Genomic DNA, 16247 nt, shown 5'->3' on the forward strand with positions numbered 1-16247 from the left:
ATTCCAGTTCTATTTTGATCTATTTTAAGGTCAGAAGAACCACTGTAACAATCACTGCTTAACCAAAATATGCTGGAGAATAAAAATGCCTAGTGATCTCCTCATTCTTTCCTGTTTTTCAAGCAATGATAAACATTCCCTGTAGATCTCTTGTTGATTCAACTATAACATAGCAAAAAGGGTGTATGACCTAAACCTTGTTGTCTTTCCTAGCCCTCTTCTCAAAAAAGGGAAAAAAAGGAAAAAAAGACCACAAATTAAACTAATATACAAATTAAACTACAACAGACAGTAGATTTTTCAACACGTAGATTTTTTTCAACAAAGTCAAATGCTGTAATCAATTACTTTGGAATTTCTGTTTATTTTGAAGAGCTGAGAACATCCGTGTATCACTTACTAACAGAAGAGAATTAGCTCCTAATTAACACACCAGCCACTGCAATTTTTTATCATTTTACATTTTATATTTTTTCCCAGTTTAATCTGGTCTAAGCTATTCTAATGAATGAACAGCTTTGCCTGACTCTTTTCCACTGTCAAGTTTTGTGTTGGCTAATATTAGACTGCTATCTAGAAAACTAAATTCTTGGCAAGATTTTGAGCACCGATGCTTATGTACAGCTCTGCCTGTTAGACACCACTGTTACACTGTTCTGGATACCAAAATGACTCTTGGTATTGTTACATTTCTCCACATACTCAGAGAAGACAAAAACACTTTTTTGTAATATATCTTGAGTGAAATTCAGATTAAGTCAGAGGAACTCAAAATTTAAGTCAGTAGAGAGTTCAGAACACAACAGGAGCCTGACTGACCCTAAGGAGGGAGTCAGTGTTTTATTTAACAGCACATAACACAGCAGGAAAAAAAAGAAGAAAAAAAGATATTAGTTCATAGCTACATACAACTCACAACTGAGGGGTGTTTCTTTTTAGCTCTGTATACCCAAGTACAGTACATCTCAGGCTTCTCATGTATCACATACATGTCGAATAGAAAGCACTTGCAAAGTGAAAATACGCTCACCCTGTAGGGTTTGAAGAATGGAAATGCCCTTTCTTCTCACGACCCACCATTTCATCTAGCAACAGTTGAACATGTATTTATATTTTCACTGAATTTATGTTCTTGTTGAAATTACTCCTTAGTAGGTTGCTTAGTAGACGACTGAAGGTTGTATATGTTGTTTGATGACTGGAACATGCTAGAAGAATCATGTGGTAAGTGTCAAAGCAGACTGAAACACATTTAGCTTTAGCATTTGCTGCTTGTTGAGAGCATATGCTTGTGAGGAAACCTCAAGGCTAAACCCTATCCTATCTTTAGGTTTGTATGCTTACATACATTCAAACAAATGAACAACAGATTCTCTAAGATAAGGGAAAACATTGCTATTGGACTACAATATTAAACATAAATTGTTGTTAGCCCCTAAATAAGGATGTGGCTCAAGGTTAGTCTTAGCAGTGTCTACATATTTCCAGCTATTGTCTCATCTTCTTCGTGCATGTTCTACTTCCCACTAGTCACGATGACAGGCAACTTCCACAGTCCCTCATTTTTGCCCAGACTTCCTCTGGCCTGACCATCTTTATTATGTTCTTAAGGTCATAAGGGTTTGCTTTTCTCTCTCCATACTCTACTTTCTGTAGTACAGTTTCCCATTCGTTCCCCAGAGAAAGATTTACTGTGGCTCTTTCTAGTTCACTCTTACAGCCATGGGAAGAAAACTCTTCTGAGCTGAAGTCATCCAATATTTCCTTCAACAAGAGGATTCAGCACCATTCTCTCTGCCTAATACCTGTGTGGTATATTCACCCAGTTTCTTGTGCAAAGTAATAAGTGTATGTAACCTAGAGTATCACCTAGTTCATCCACCAGGCAGTGTTTTTCATGTGCTGCATTTGCACAACCAGTGTAATCCCACCAAGCAAGGAGAAACATGGAAAGCAGGGTTTTTATTTCTATTTTAACTGGGTATTTGCAAGCTGAATAATTTCCAGTCCATTAGTGATGTCTGAATATGAAATAAGAATTAGAGGTTAAACAGTTTAACAGAAATTGTGCCACAGTTACAATAGATGGCTCTTCCATTTCACTGAAGGGGTGAACAATAAAATAAAAAAAGGAAAAAAAAGAAAGAAAACAAAAAGCAGGGCTGAGGCTATATGAAGACTTTGCACGTTGCTATGAGTTCACATTCCCTCCAGGCTGTGTGCTTGCTGTGCCTCAGCCCAGGATCTGAGCCAAATCTTGTTTTCTCTGCCCCTGTTCAGGTACATGCTGAATGTCTTGCAAGGACCTGAGTGATGGTCAGCAAGTCAGTGACGACACTGTAGTGAACTGGACCCTGAAAGAATCTGGCAAGTCCAACTGTACCCCAGAAATTCAGGGTGCTGAATTTTGCATCCAAAAGGAGTGGGAGTTCCTAATCACAGGATCTTTTAGACAGGTAGTGCTTCTTGAAATCAAATTGTTGTCCTTCTCTGTAATGCCTGAGTAGTGGTTGTCTGGACTACCTTGCCTAATTGAGAGCAATGCAGAACAACTCAAGCACTTCTTTGTAATGATCTCTCCTGTTTGCTCAGGCTTATGAAATGCTCACCCAGTGACCAGGGTTTGGAGACTGAGCCCTTGTCTTTTTCTCATCTTGTTGAATCATCATAAGTTGTCAGGTTTAAAGTATTTCTATTAAATCATGGCTTTGAAATGTGTGTTCTGTGACTAATATGGAGTAGCAGAATGACAGGCAGTTTTTGTGTCGATAATAGTCTCATTTGATCATTCCTAAAAAAGCAAACAGAAAAAGGAATGTAAATGTTAGCTGATATGTCCTCTATTATGCATGCTAGCTATTAGCCCTAACAAATATTAATTACAACTTTTAACAGTTGGCAAAGTGGTCTTGACATTTCAAAGGTGAATTTACACATTAAAGACACTTGTCTCTGCTGTGGAAGAGGAATATGGCAAAAGATGAAACTGCATGCATAAAACTGGTGTGGCAGGACTGCTGCACATCTTGAAGGCTAAGCTGAATCTTAGTAAAGAAGGTAGTAGGTGAAATTATGTTGGACAGGGACAGAGCTAACTTGTCAGTTTTGGGTATCAGCCCAAGAGCCAACAAAGTCCTCTTCCCATGGCAAATGAGGACACTGTATCCATGGCAAGAAGAACTGGTTCCTGAGCGTGTGCTCTTCTAGATCTTGCAGAGGTGAAACCAAAGACAGTGATGACTGTGTATGCCTACTTAATGGACAGGGGGATGAAGAAGGGGCTGATCGACATAAAAAGTTAAGCAAACAAACAAAATGCAACAGAAGTTCACCTTCCCACCACGGGTCCATGAGTAGCAGACCAGCTGTGTCCCTGCAGAAATGCTTTTGGCCTAGGAACTGCTGGAGCTCAAAGATGCTATGCTTTGCAAGGCAAACCAGTATTAGGAGAGAGGAGTTTTAACCAACAAACATGCTCTTTTCCCACAGGAAAATTTCTTGAGAGCTCACATGAATGCATTAGTAACAGACCAGCATTTGCAGCGCTGCTCTGGAGCTGTTTTCACCTCATTATTTCCCCAACACATGGTCTGTGGTTTTATGCTGTGTTCTGTTTGTTTGTTTGTTTTTCCCCTGAGAGCTATGAGGTAGTGGGTATGAGCTGTATTGGGAATTAATTTTATTTCTATCCTCAGTCCATTAAATTGCTGTCATTTGGTCCAGGGTTTGACCATTTCCTTACCCTTGCAAGCAAAGCAGCCATACAAAAGTTGAGACTTGCGCCCCGTGCTGGTGGGGGTGTGTATGTGTGTGTGAGGGGCGCTGGGCGCAATGCTTGGCACAGTCACCAGGTGGCGCTGCGTAATTTCTAAAGCTGCAAGAAATTGTTCAACGCTGAGTACAACCCTTTGCTAAAATAAACCCCAGCCGAACACTATAAACCAAACAAACAACCCTCTCCCTATAAAAAAAACCCCCAAACAACAACAACAAAAAACAAAACAAACAAACAAAAAAACCCAAAACCACAACAATCACCTTGCTTTTAGTACACCGGTGGTGAAAAGGGCACATGCAACTTTTTTCCTGGCCTCTCAAACCTTTTACTGAGTACTCCCTAATGTCGCAGAAGAGAAGTAAAAAGGCACAAATTGTTCTCATGGAGCAAGCTGGAGGGTTGGTTTGTGGCCCTCTCAAACACGATAACAAGAAAAAAAAATGTAGGTAGATTTTACTTAGGGAGGAAGAAGCAGTGACTAACCATGCAGGAAAGAGGCTTCTATGGAATGGGAGTCTGAGGTGCTGGTAAGAAGTGAAAAAGCATCACCAGGAGAAAGCATTCAAGTGGACTTACATTTTTCTGTGTGGCCAGGATTCCCTCCACGGTGCCCATGTCTATGCTGGTAATACTCATCAAATGCAGAAGTTGCCATGATGGGATTTCAGGCAAACACCTACTCTGAGATCAAACAGAGTTAAAAGGAAAATGAGCAGAGAGGTACATAACATTACATAACCTTACATGCTGCGAGAGAAAGGTCAGAAAGGGAGAATTTCAACCAGAGCTTCGGTCCCTCAGAGTACAAACATTAGCCAAAATATATGAGCTCAGTGAGTCTGTAACCAACCTGACCATGAAAGCCATCACACATCTGAGGAAACAAAATGTAAAATGCACCTGTTTGGGTCCTGCCACCTGCAGCCTGAGTAGTGTGCAGCTTTCATTTGACTGAAGAGGAGGAGAAGGGAAACAAGTCTATTATCTGCTAAATTTGCAAACAGTGCTGCACCCTCAGTTACACCTCTGTTTAAAAGGAAGTACAAACTGTTCTTTAGGTCAAAGTCAAAACAAGCAGCAAGAATTCAGTAGTATCCCTGAATTCCTTCTGAAATCTTACCATGAGAACATCTGGGAAACCAGCAGGCAAACCCAGCTCATGGGCACTGAAGATGCCATCATGGAGCCCTTATGAAGACTCAGACAGATCATGGCAAGCATTTACCTCCTCAAGCTGTGCCCTCCAGGCAGGTCTTTACATTTAGCTTCTGACTTAGAAGCAGGTTTTTGTTTGCCTAACATACTGTGCTGTTACATGCCATACAGAGGATGATTACAATAGCTGAGTTAAATTTAGTTTAAACAAACAAGTTTCATATGCCTTAACAAAGGCAGGAATCTCTGCATAAAGCTTAAACTTGTCTGATGACAAAAAAACCCGACAAACATACTTGCAATCAACTAAGCTGTCATTTATTGAAGAATAACCGAGTTTAAAAGAACGTCTCGGTCATAATTTGGTCTAGTGATATTATAATAACAAAGGGCTGGTTTGGTGCATGAGTGAATGAAGGTAACTAGTCTCTTGATCATCTGCTTGGGCTCTAGGCTATTTTCCTTTTCTTAGATTTTATTCTTTTGTATGATGGGTGCTGATCTGAGCAGGCCTGGGATGCACACACAGGTGAATAAAGGCACTTAAGTCAGGACTTATCTGGAACAGAGAAAATTAAAATAACAAACGCTACCTGAACCTTGGCTATGCAAAGAATAGAAAGTAACTGAAACTGCATTTCTGCTCATACATTTGTAATTTTCATCAGAAAATCCAAATAGAGATCATCTATTCCTGATGGGTAATTTCTAGGAAAGAATCTGTGTAATTGAGTGCTTGTTACACTCTATATCGTATGCATATAAATTAAAGTAAGAAAGCCTCTAAGCCATAATCCAAGCCAACTATTAGCCTAAGCAGCCTATCACGCTTCTTGTAAGATAGTAATGAGAGGTTGGTAGGACTTCTGTAAGCGTAGGAGGGCCTGGAAAAGATCCAGCAGTTTTACAAATCTGAGAATTCCAACAGGATGGGAGAAATTAAATGTAATGTTACTATAAATAAATGTTCCCAAATTTGAAGCCAAGTTTAATACTGCCTTTGCCACGGCCCAGGGTAAGGAGTGATACGTGACTTTGCTACTACAACATGTTGCACAGTTTCAGCTTTCCATTTCTTTCCAGCCCTGAGGCTTTCCTCCCACTCTTCCTCTTTGTACTGCAAAACGAAAGCAAAATTATCTTTATAGATAATTCTCCAGAATTATCTTTAAAATCAGTGCAACCTCAACTAGGGCTGAGTTGGAGTTAATCAGAGAAGAGGAGTAAATGCCCCTGTGCTACGTCTGAAGATAAGTCTTTTGTCATTGGAAATAAAAAGCTATGCATGATGTATTTAAGCTGTACACAAATTCCCAGCTGGTAATGTGTATTCTGTTTTGAATTAAATAATTAAAAATGTTCTGTCCAGAAAGCCCACAGCAAGAAATGTAGTAACATAAAATAACATGACATTTTAAGGTTTTGATTTTTTCAGGACATTTTTGGATTTCTAAGTACTATATTAGCAAATCAAAGGTGTCCCAAAAGAACAAGCAATTCAACTAGCCCCAAATATATCATCAAAAGCTCCTCAAGTTCAGGAAGCAAAGCCTGGAGGATTATGCATGAAGGCTTAGTCTGATCACCTCATGGCTAGGGCCCAGTGCAGGTAATGCACTTTCCAACACCCTTGCAGTCTCCAGACTTGCTGGGCCTCACATCCCACCCCAGAGGTCCTTAAACTCTTACCTTGCACCATGCCTTTGCTGTATAGCAAGCATAGGGCTCCCCTGCAGCGCTTGTCTGTCATCACAAAGCCAGAACCTGTCCACAGTCTGCTTCAGTTTCTAGAGAAATATCCTGAAATCCCTAAACCAGAGCTGTTTGAGGGCTCTCAGAAACGCCGTCGTTTTCATGGCAGAGCTGAGATGGAAGAGCTGGAAGTTTGGGGCTGTTAAACTGTGTACAGCAGGGATGCCCTGGGGCTCCCTTGATGCTTTGTGGACCTCATTACTGGTGTAGAGAATATCCCTGTCCCCTGGAGCAGCTGCTATGTGAGGGAAATATTTTGGTTCAAATACACTGAGTACAAGTGCTTCTGAAATCAGATTTTCTTTGATTTCTGGTTCACAGGTTTCTGCTTGAAATAGAACAAATTGAATTAAAAGAATTAAATAATGTCTCATAAGCTGTGGACCCTGGATCTACAGTCATCTCTGCTTGGCGCTGTACTGTAGAATAAAAGTTGATTTGAGGACATCTCTGACTGCTTTCCTGCTAGTGAATAAAACAGTAACATGGTTGCTGGGTTTAGCTGTATAGCTGCTTGTTTAGTTACACCGATAGCATGAGGCATCTACAGCCTTAACATTCGTGCTCAAAACAGGCATGCATGCTTTTGCCAACATCAGTCAATGCAGGAATCTTTAATACAGTGTGTGAAGTGGGAGTAGGAAATACTCCAGTTCTGATCCATTACTGTATTCGCTAAAATAATATACTCTTTTTAGAAACATTACCTGCAGCAACCTCTAGCAGAGCAAAGAAGGAGGGAGAGCAATGAATTAACATTAATGCCTGTTAGTTGCTCCTTATGAAGTGACTAGTTTGGTGAATCTCTAGAGATAACTAAAAAGCATGATGCTTTCTTTTGTATTTTTTTCTGAATCATCCCATATCCCTACAGGATTTCAGCTTCCTTCTCATTAGCAACTTGGTGAAACAACTGCTGTACAAGCAGAGGTGGATGGGGAATTGAGTAGCAAATACTCACCTTCCTGTCTTCCTTGAGCAGCATGCTGCAAACCTGCTGCTTTGTTAACAGCCTGCTGGCATTCATCCTCTTTTTCCAAGTGGTATCTAAGATAGGCAAATATTTGCTTGTTATTTAAAATACAGCTTCTTCAGAGAATGAGGTCAAGGTATATGAAGTATGTGCTGTTTTGTATACAGTGGCTTTTTGTATGGGGTCAGTTGAAAACTGAATAATGGCTTACTCTCAATTATTTCCTATTTTAACAGCTATTTCTGTTCTAAACATGAACAAAACTGAACTTCTGAATGACAATACTACCATGTGCTCATAGCTTAACCTGCACTAGTTACCTTGACATACTAGCCATGGAATTAAAGTTACCATGGATCTGGCAACGTGCAGCACTCACAGGATTCAGGAAGGAAGAGGTACAGCAATTCTGTCCTTGCCCTTCTCAGTTTCATCCTCTTCTTGGCACCTCTGTTTCATTCCCTACGGCTTTTGCCACCATTGCCAGTAATTTCTAGCTCCTCTATAATACCTTTCACCTACAGCTCCTGCAGGAGCATTCCTTCTGTCTTCATTAAATACCAAACAAGACACTTGGGCTCTTCCTCCTTCTCCCACCTCGTCTGGCATCTACAAATCTCTTCTTGCTCTCTTGGCAGCCTAGTGGGCCAGGTCTTAGTTGTCTAAGTAGCAGCTGTGACATGGGAGTGCTTCACCAAATAGCAGCAAACAAGCCTTTGTTTCAGAGAGGTATTGAAGATATGGGGTACCAGCAGCACTCCTAACCAAAGGCAGGCTTTGGTCATTTCACGGTCTAAAACAGCTACAGACTGAGAAAGTCTCTGTATCACTTAAATAATTTCCTAGGGTGATGTCACCTAGTACAAGTAAGGGAGAAAATGGAATAAATTCATTGAGCCTAAGCAGAGACCAAGGCTAGGCTGCTTTTGGAATCACAAAACCAATTTAAAAACAAAAGCAGTGATGCACGCAGAATAACAGCTCACCTTCTGCCCCAAGCTGGGTACTACTGCCCCATCTCCTCTTTAATTAAACATCTAAGAAAGTAAAAAACTCAGAAAACCCAGACCTCGGACTCTCAAAGCTGAGGCTGACTTTACAGGCTGTGAGAGTAGGAACATGAGGAACTAGCTGAGACTGCTGTGATACAAACTGTGCTGTCTCTCTCTTCTTGTGGTTAGGAGCACTTGTAACCTAAGAAAGGATAACATGCTCTGCCTCTGTTCAAGAAGAGGCTTCCAGAGCTTATACTCAGACAGTAGCCTTCTTGATGAACATCCTCATCGCTTAACTTCAGTGCTTAACCACATCTGCTCTCTACAGATTTTCAGCCATACAGTGGTCCCATATAAATTCAATTCCAGGTACCTAGAGAAAGTGCACTCTTAAACCTGTGTATATTGCTCTGGTCTGAAAAGGGTGTGAACGAGTGCTGCTGGGATGTATCACATCTGTGGCCAACACGGACCCCTAAGCAAAAGGTGGACTGCAGCATCCTTCCTCACATTGCCTTTGTGGATAACTGGATCTGTATTTCCTTGACAAATTGGAGACATTATTTTGAATACTGTTACAACAGAAAACTAACTAACTAACTATATATATATATATATACACACACACACACATATATAAACCAACTATATATATAACTATATATATATATTTTTACACACACATACATATATATATATATATATGGCTCTATTTGCTTTGTAAAATTAGTTCCATAAGCATTTTTAGGATGACTTTCTAAATCCAATAAAGATCTAGCAAGTAAGTATTCATTAAAGTACATGAATTATGGGTAAAGACAGAATTTGCAAATATATTTTTGCTTGGCTTTGCCTCACTGTTGGCACAGATATCTGGAGCTCTGATTCATGAGCACTGCTTTCAGACCAGATTTACTTTTAAGACCAGAAGTACACTCACACTAAATGAACAACTTTGTGATGTGGTTGCCTCAGATTTTCTTAGAGTCCTGGCAGTTCAAGAAGTGCTGGCTGTTAGAGAGCTTTCAAAATGTAAGTCCTTGCACAGTTTAAAGTGGTCTTTGGGCTTTATTACAGAATGCAGAGAGGAAAAACCAGAAATAGCGTCCTTATATTAAAAGGTTTCCTAGAAACAGCTGATATCATTTAAAGAAAATGATTTAGAAAAGGCATAGCTTTGTACACTAATCCTCAAGCAGTAGCTAATAAGCTGAGATTTACAAAGTATTCTGTCTGTGTCTCTGCTTGTTTGCTAAATCTTCTTTACTTAATAACTTTGTGGAATTGAGAAGGGCTTTCAGGGTACTTCTTTCCAATTTCAAGAAAGTGAAAAAACTGAGGATTCTATTAATAGTTTAATTGAACAGCTGGCTTAAATTAAATTGTAATAGTCTATACAAGAAGTTTGTAATTTGTCATGTTTTGATGCTACTTAATTGATTAAATTTGCTAGATGATTACCTTGAAGATGAACTCTCCTCCTATTTAAGTGCTGCATGCTATTTCAAACAAATTTGTAATAGTTTGGGAGATAAATTTTGAAAGCTATTTCTCCTAATGTTTTTTTTTCAGGACCAGCCTAGTGTTCTATGTACAGCCTGTGTACAGACCAGGTGCACTTCAACCATTTTCAGCAGACAGCAGTATTTTTAATCTAACTCCCCAGATTAGCAGACTTGCTCCTTCTGAAAGCAACAGCCAAATGATTGCATACTCTTTGATCCGGCAGAAGGATACCTTAGCTTTCCAGAAGCTTCTCAACAGCTTGAGAGAATAGTCTACCTCATCACTAAATCTTATGGTTTAATGAAGTTGCTCCCACTCATCGTGTAGAATAGGGGTGACAGAGACTGCGGGACCATACTCTACAGAAGGACAGAGTAATAAATATTACTCAACTTTTATTTTCACCCTTGTTTATTTTACAAGATTGACTTGATTAAAAACTGCTCATATTTTAAGCAAGCAAGCACACAACTTCCAACATCTCCCAATCCAATAGGGGATCTCTATGGAAGCTCTGACACTTCTTCCAAGGACTGAGAGTTTCCACTTAGGGTGCCCCTCCTCTAACATTAATTTGCATACTCTCTAGTGAATTTATTCGATGGCCTCAAAGACGCACTTCACAAGTTTTCACTGAGTATTAGTGTGATGGAAATCAGTTTTAAAATGGCACACGCACTGAAATGTGTCTGGACAGTAGAAATGTGGTTCCACAAAGTAACAAAGACAGAAAACATACCAAGTGATCTGTTTGCTTTGTCCAAATCTCTCCAGTTAATAATGCAAATACTCAAACTGAATGGAGTATAAATAAGTACTGCGGATAATAATTAGAGTATATTTTCCCAGACTACCCCTTTGGCCATTCTCTTTGTTGCAGTAGCTGAAGAGCAACGTGCCCAGAGTACTGATGGAAAATCTAACCAAAACCAGAGTTCATATGGAAATCTAAGGAACCTTAATATGACACTGATCTTGTCACCCAGCACAAGGTAAATACTACAGAGAACATCGTGAATTTGAGAAGAAAAGCTCTTGATGGAAAAAAGAGATAAGTTTAGTACAAAAGAAAATGAACAGCAATTTAAATTGCAGCAGACTATGAAAAAAGAGTGTGCTTAATTAAAAAACTGCTTTCTCATGTAGGAGCATGCTGCCTGGGCTGTGTAAACATGCTGTCTGCCTAATCAAGGCTTACAAAGAGCTGGTTAGCAGTGAGATAAAGTAAAAACCAAGGCAATGTGGCATTCTTTGATTTTGTAAATTGCCTCCTACTTCATCTTTTTTGTTCCCAGGCAATGAGCAGCCTCACACTCCTTCACAGACTTGCAGTAAATTGGTCTGTTCATTTAGGAACTGTAAAACAATAAGATAGAGGTGAATCCGGAGGTCTGAGAGCTTCATCAAATAATGATAACTTGGAAGTTTTGTAGTGCTATGGGTCCAAAACTCCATGAACTTTTTCTAATGAATTGCAAATTGAGTCTTTGCTGAATGGAAAGGGGAGAGCAAGGTACCCTGAACGTTGTTCCTGATCTGCAGGGGAAGAAAAAGGGAGATGAACTTCTACACTGTACATTCAGACTCCTACAGAGACCTATAAAGCCAATTTGAGAGCAAAAACCTCACCTGAACGGCCTCATCAGTTGTTGGAATTGACTTTGACAGACTTCTGCTCAGGATAAGAGGATCCTCATGGTACAGTGTATTCAGATGCTGAATCAATCAGACTAGGGAAAACAAAAGGATTAAACTCCAGAACACAAAGTCACAGCTCAGGCATGTCTCAGCATATTTTCCTATGACATAAAAACTGTCCAAGAAATCTGAAGAGCATAAACATCAGTCAGGTGCTATTCCCTAGTTTTGTACCTTTCCTGTTTCTCTAATTGGTATGCCTGTATGCCATTGATGCTGCAGACAATGTTTGCAGTTTCCAATTTATAGATACTGTTAGGTAATAAAGATTTAGATTATGCACAGATTACAGCTGTTTTTGGTTTTGGTTTTTTTTGTTTGTTTTTGTTTTGTAAATTTCAGACTATGCTTTCAGCAAGACATTTTCTTTTCTGCATGAACCACCTTTTAGGGAATAGGGACACTAAAATGAAAAGGTGTAGTAATGCAAATATGAGTGACTTGATTCTCAGATGCAATCATAGCAACTCAAATCTGAAGAGCAAGAGCAAAACAAACTAAATGGTTTTAAGTACTAAAACTGGAGTTTTGTACCTCTGTTCAGTCAGCAGTGATAAAGATTATTCTGATTATTTTGATGCACTTTGTGAATCAGTAGTGGTCCAATCACAACAGTAATCAGAAGCTCCCACTGACGATGTAATCAATAGAAAGTGCAAAGCTGTGAATACAGCTCTTAAATTCATGCTATCATTTCTTAAATATGAAGTTTAAATTTAAACTTCTTGGTAACCAGAAAACAGAAATTTTCTAAAATATATATATTTTCATCTGCTATTTTGCAAAATATCTTTAGAGTGAGCAGAATACATAATCTTTTTCTGCAAAGACCAGATATTGCTAATCCTACTGCTTTTGCTTTTCTTTTTTTTCCTCCTGTCAATATTTTTCCCTGTGTATTTCTGTCAAGGAATTACAGAAGAAAATACAAATATGAAAAGCACCAGAAACCAGGTGTTTACCTAATGATGAGTTTCATTCTCATTCTGTTCCTGAATGTAATGGAGCCCACTTTCTTAGGAAGACCTAGAGTAAAGAAAACAACCCATCTGTTGTCTGCTAATCAAACAATGGTTATTTTTATCTCTTTTCAAGAGAATAAAGTCAAAAAGTCTGTCTGCAGCAGTCACATGATGAGTGAATATCAAAAGATATGTATTCATTCTGGCATGTTCAGCTGGTGAATTTTTTTCAGCCCAAAATTCAAAAGAAAGAAGATGACCTAGACTATATAACAGGACAATTAAGTCAGCATCAGTCTCAAGAAAAATCATTGGGGAACTGTGCTGCAAAATTCAACTGACATACAGTTAAAGATGAAATTAATGCTATCAGCACTGCTTTGAGGAAAACATTCGTGAGAATAAATTGTTTGTTTAATAGAGAAAACTGCATGTGTGTAGCATAGCCTACATCGTTCTTGCTCAAGTGGTCAGTTTGTCTTTGCAACACATTAGATAAATAAAAACTAACTCGCACAAATAGATTTGGCCTGACAAGATGACAGATCTCAAGAACACAGTTTTATGAAGGAGCAGCAATCGAAGTCACAATGTGAGATTTTGGAGTATATAGAACATATTAGGTTTGATAAAACTCAAGCTCTTCCACCAATGACCCAAAAGTATTTTCAAAAACTTTGTTGACCAAATTGTCAGACAATGAATAGGGGTACAATTAAAGTTTTGTTGACTGAAAAGCAGTCATACAGACCATCAGAAATAATCTGAGAAATTGGTCCTAGACATGAAAATTTCTTTCTAAATGTCTGTGCTGCAAAGTACCACACATAGGTGCACTTAAGACAGAACAAGCCTCAAAGATGCTTTGGTGGCCTCCACTCTCGAGCAGCAGCTCAGGGAAGACTCTACATGATATTTAGAAATTGTACACTAAAGTCACAGTGTCTGTATAAAGAAAAAAAGTAGCCTGCAGCAGAAAGAGGAGTGTATGCTAGAGACATTGAGATAGGTGGTGTTACATGTTCCTTTGCAGAGATTTGGAAAACATGCAGAAAAGACTTCTCACAGTGGTCCAGGAGACAAAAAACACACCTTGCTCCTGCAAGAGATAAGGAGTACACTGTTTAGTGAGTGCAAAAATGAAGACCAGAGGGTGATGTGATTACAATGCACAAGCACCTCCCTGAAGAGAAACAATGATTTTGTGTAGTGCTCTTCCACCTAGCAAGGAAAGGCATAACTTGAATTACTTGATGGGAGCTAATGCCAGGGAAAATCAAACAGAAAGTACAAATCTTCATCATAACAGTCATTAGTCAAAGAAAATAATAAATGAAAGCAACTGATTCTGCAGCTCTGGATACCTTCAAGATTGTGTACCCTGCAGGAGCATATATTAATGTAGCAGAGCTTAAACAGTAGCTAAAAATAGCATCATAGCCTGAGCCAGGGTAGTACAAAAAGGACTCTTACTGTGGTCCAGGCACTGAGAGGAGTGACAGTCTCCAGGAGCAGGAGCCATAGTCTCATGTGCTGGTAATAGATTAGGGCATAGCTCCACTTTTCTCTCCTCTGACATGGACCCTGCCCACATTACCCTGCCAGCAGCACTCGCTGAGAAAGAGCTTTGGAAATGAGTTGTGGTCCCATATTCTCTCTGCCTCTCAGATCTTACTCTCCCTGGTACATAAAATGAAGGAAAAATGGTTGAATGCTCACTCTGCTAATTCTGTTTCCTCCTAGGGGCATCTCTCCTGCTCTGGTGGCTCAGGTCCAAGAGATACCCAGAGCTACCATTCAAATTCAGGAGCCTGAACACTGTTACGCCTCCAGTGCTTCATGAGCACAGAACAAATGGTAGCATCTCTTACCCCTGAAAATTAAAGATCATCAATAAAATAGTTGACAGCTTACTCACAAGTGGAAACAAGCATTCTCACCATTCCCACTTTTCTGCAGTATTCACATAAATCTGCTTTGATGACAATTAAAGCAGCACACCAGCTAAAAAATTAAATGTGTCAGAAGCCTAAGGGTAATACTTTCTTAGGAAAAGGAGTGGGTACAGCAGTATAAACTCAACTGTGTAAACTCAACAGGAGCCATGAGAAACTGTGTGGACACAAAGATATCCCAGACAAAGCCCCATGATTTAAGTCAGTTGAGACTGAGTGATTAGTAACATTAATGATCCTGGCTTTTAGGAAAATCTGGCATCTTGTATAACAGATACAAGAGCCAACTGGACAAGCATCAATTCTCTGAGAGCAACAGCAGCATGTGCTACAGATGAAAATGATTAATGCTGAGAGGTTCACAAATGAAGCGTTAACCCACACTGCACTGTTTCAGATTTTGTCCCTTCCAGTCCTTTGTTTGATTCCCTCTTGGCAAGATTTCCCTGAATTGTTCTCCAGGTTGATATCCACAGACTAGATCTGATCTGAATAAAAGGTATCTTAACAGAAGGCAAAGCAATGGGAGTCTCAGAAGTCAGCCTTCAGCCATGTCAGCTCCAGTCCTGGCAGTAAGTCAGAGCACATATCCAATTAGGACCACTAAGGGACCATTGACCAGCAGAGACTTGGCATCTGTATGAAACCCTCCCCTACCCCACTCTCATTCATCCTCCCAACATTCCACATTCTCAGAGTCCTACAGTAACAGAAATATGTCGATGGTCATATGGCACAAACAAAGGGGTTAGATATAAATGCATTTTACTTTTTCAGGAAGTCTTCCTGAAGAGTGGAAGACAGCAACAGACTCTTTCCTCTTCCACAGAGGGACAGAGCTGTGAAGATTTACCTACAACACAGTAAAAGATTGGGTATGCTGCCTTCTCTGAAAGGCATAGTAGAGTTCTGCTTATGTAAATAAAAAGAAAAACACCAAAAGCACAAGCAAATGATGTTACCTCCCAATCAGGGGAGCTATTAGAAAGAACTACATGCAGGAAATTTGCATCTATAACTGGACAGCACTAGGGACATTAGAATTTTGAATAATCATTAGGCTGAAGCATTTATGCACTGCCACCCTATGATTAATAACATTATCAGCAAGGTTGACAATATTATTAATTGTGGGGATGAGCACCAGCTGATCAGATGCTGCTGTGGAAGCTGTTCTGTGCTGCTTGGAAACAGGGCATCCAGGGACCACTTCTCTGATGCAATACAGTGAAGTCACAGGCCACAAGATGGGAGAAACATTCTTGTTCACCCTATTCAGACCTGAGTCAACTACAGACTGGCTTAAAGGTATAAAGCCTAAGGTTTAACATCCTTTTCAACCCCCACTGTCTTGCTCACAAATAGAGTTATGGTTGTGTTATCTGGCTGCTTTCCAGGCTAAGTTGCACAGTGCAATTGCAAGAACACAGCTCTCATGGCCCAGGAGAGCTGGGGCTGTAATGCATTTCAAAA

The 16247-nt window shown here is 39.7% G+C and overlaps 1 long non-coding RNA gene across 4 annotated transcripts; it reads right to left on the reverse strand.

The window, feature by feature from the left end:
• Nucleotides 1–530: 530 nt before the first annotated feature.
• On the reverse strand, nucleotides 531–15440 carry LOC107313245. Of its 4 annotated transcripts, XR_001554878.2 has the most exons (7): nucleotides 14539–15440; nucleotides 13839–13918; nucleotides 12820–12883; nucleotides 11789–11889; nucleotides 7647–7732; nucleotides 4355–4459; nucleotides 531–2791 (listed from the first exon to the last, which is right to left on the reverse strand). It is a non-coding gene; the product is annotated as an uncharacterized LOC107313245 (long non-coding RNA). The 4 variants fall into 4 exon arrangements; XR_004307154.1 differs by having other exon boundaries at nucleotides 4355–4454; nucleotides 13839–15439; XR_004307153.1 differs by lacking the exon at nucleotides 12820–12883 and having other exon boundaries at nucleotides 13912–13918; nucleotides 14539–15436.
• Between the last annotated feature and the right edge of the window lie 807 nt (nucleotides 15441–16247).

This window comes from Coturnix japonica, chromosome 4 (genome assembly GCF_001577835.2).
Source record: "Coturnix japonica isolate 7356 chromosome 4, Coturnix japonica 2.1, whole genome shotgun sequence".
Taxonomy (NCBI): domain Eukaryota; kingdom Metazoa; phylum Chordata; class Aves; order Galliformes; family Phasianidae; genus Coturnix; species Coturnix japonica.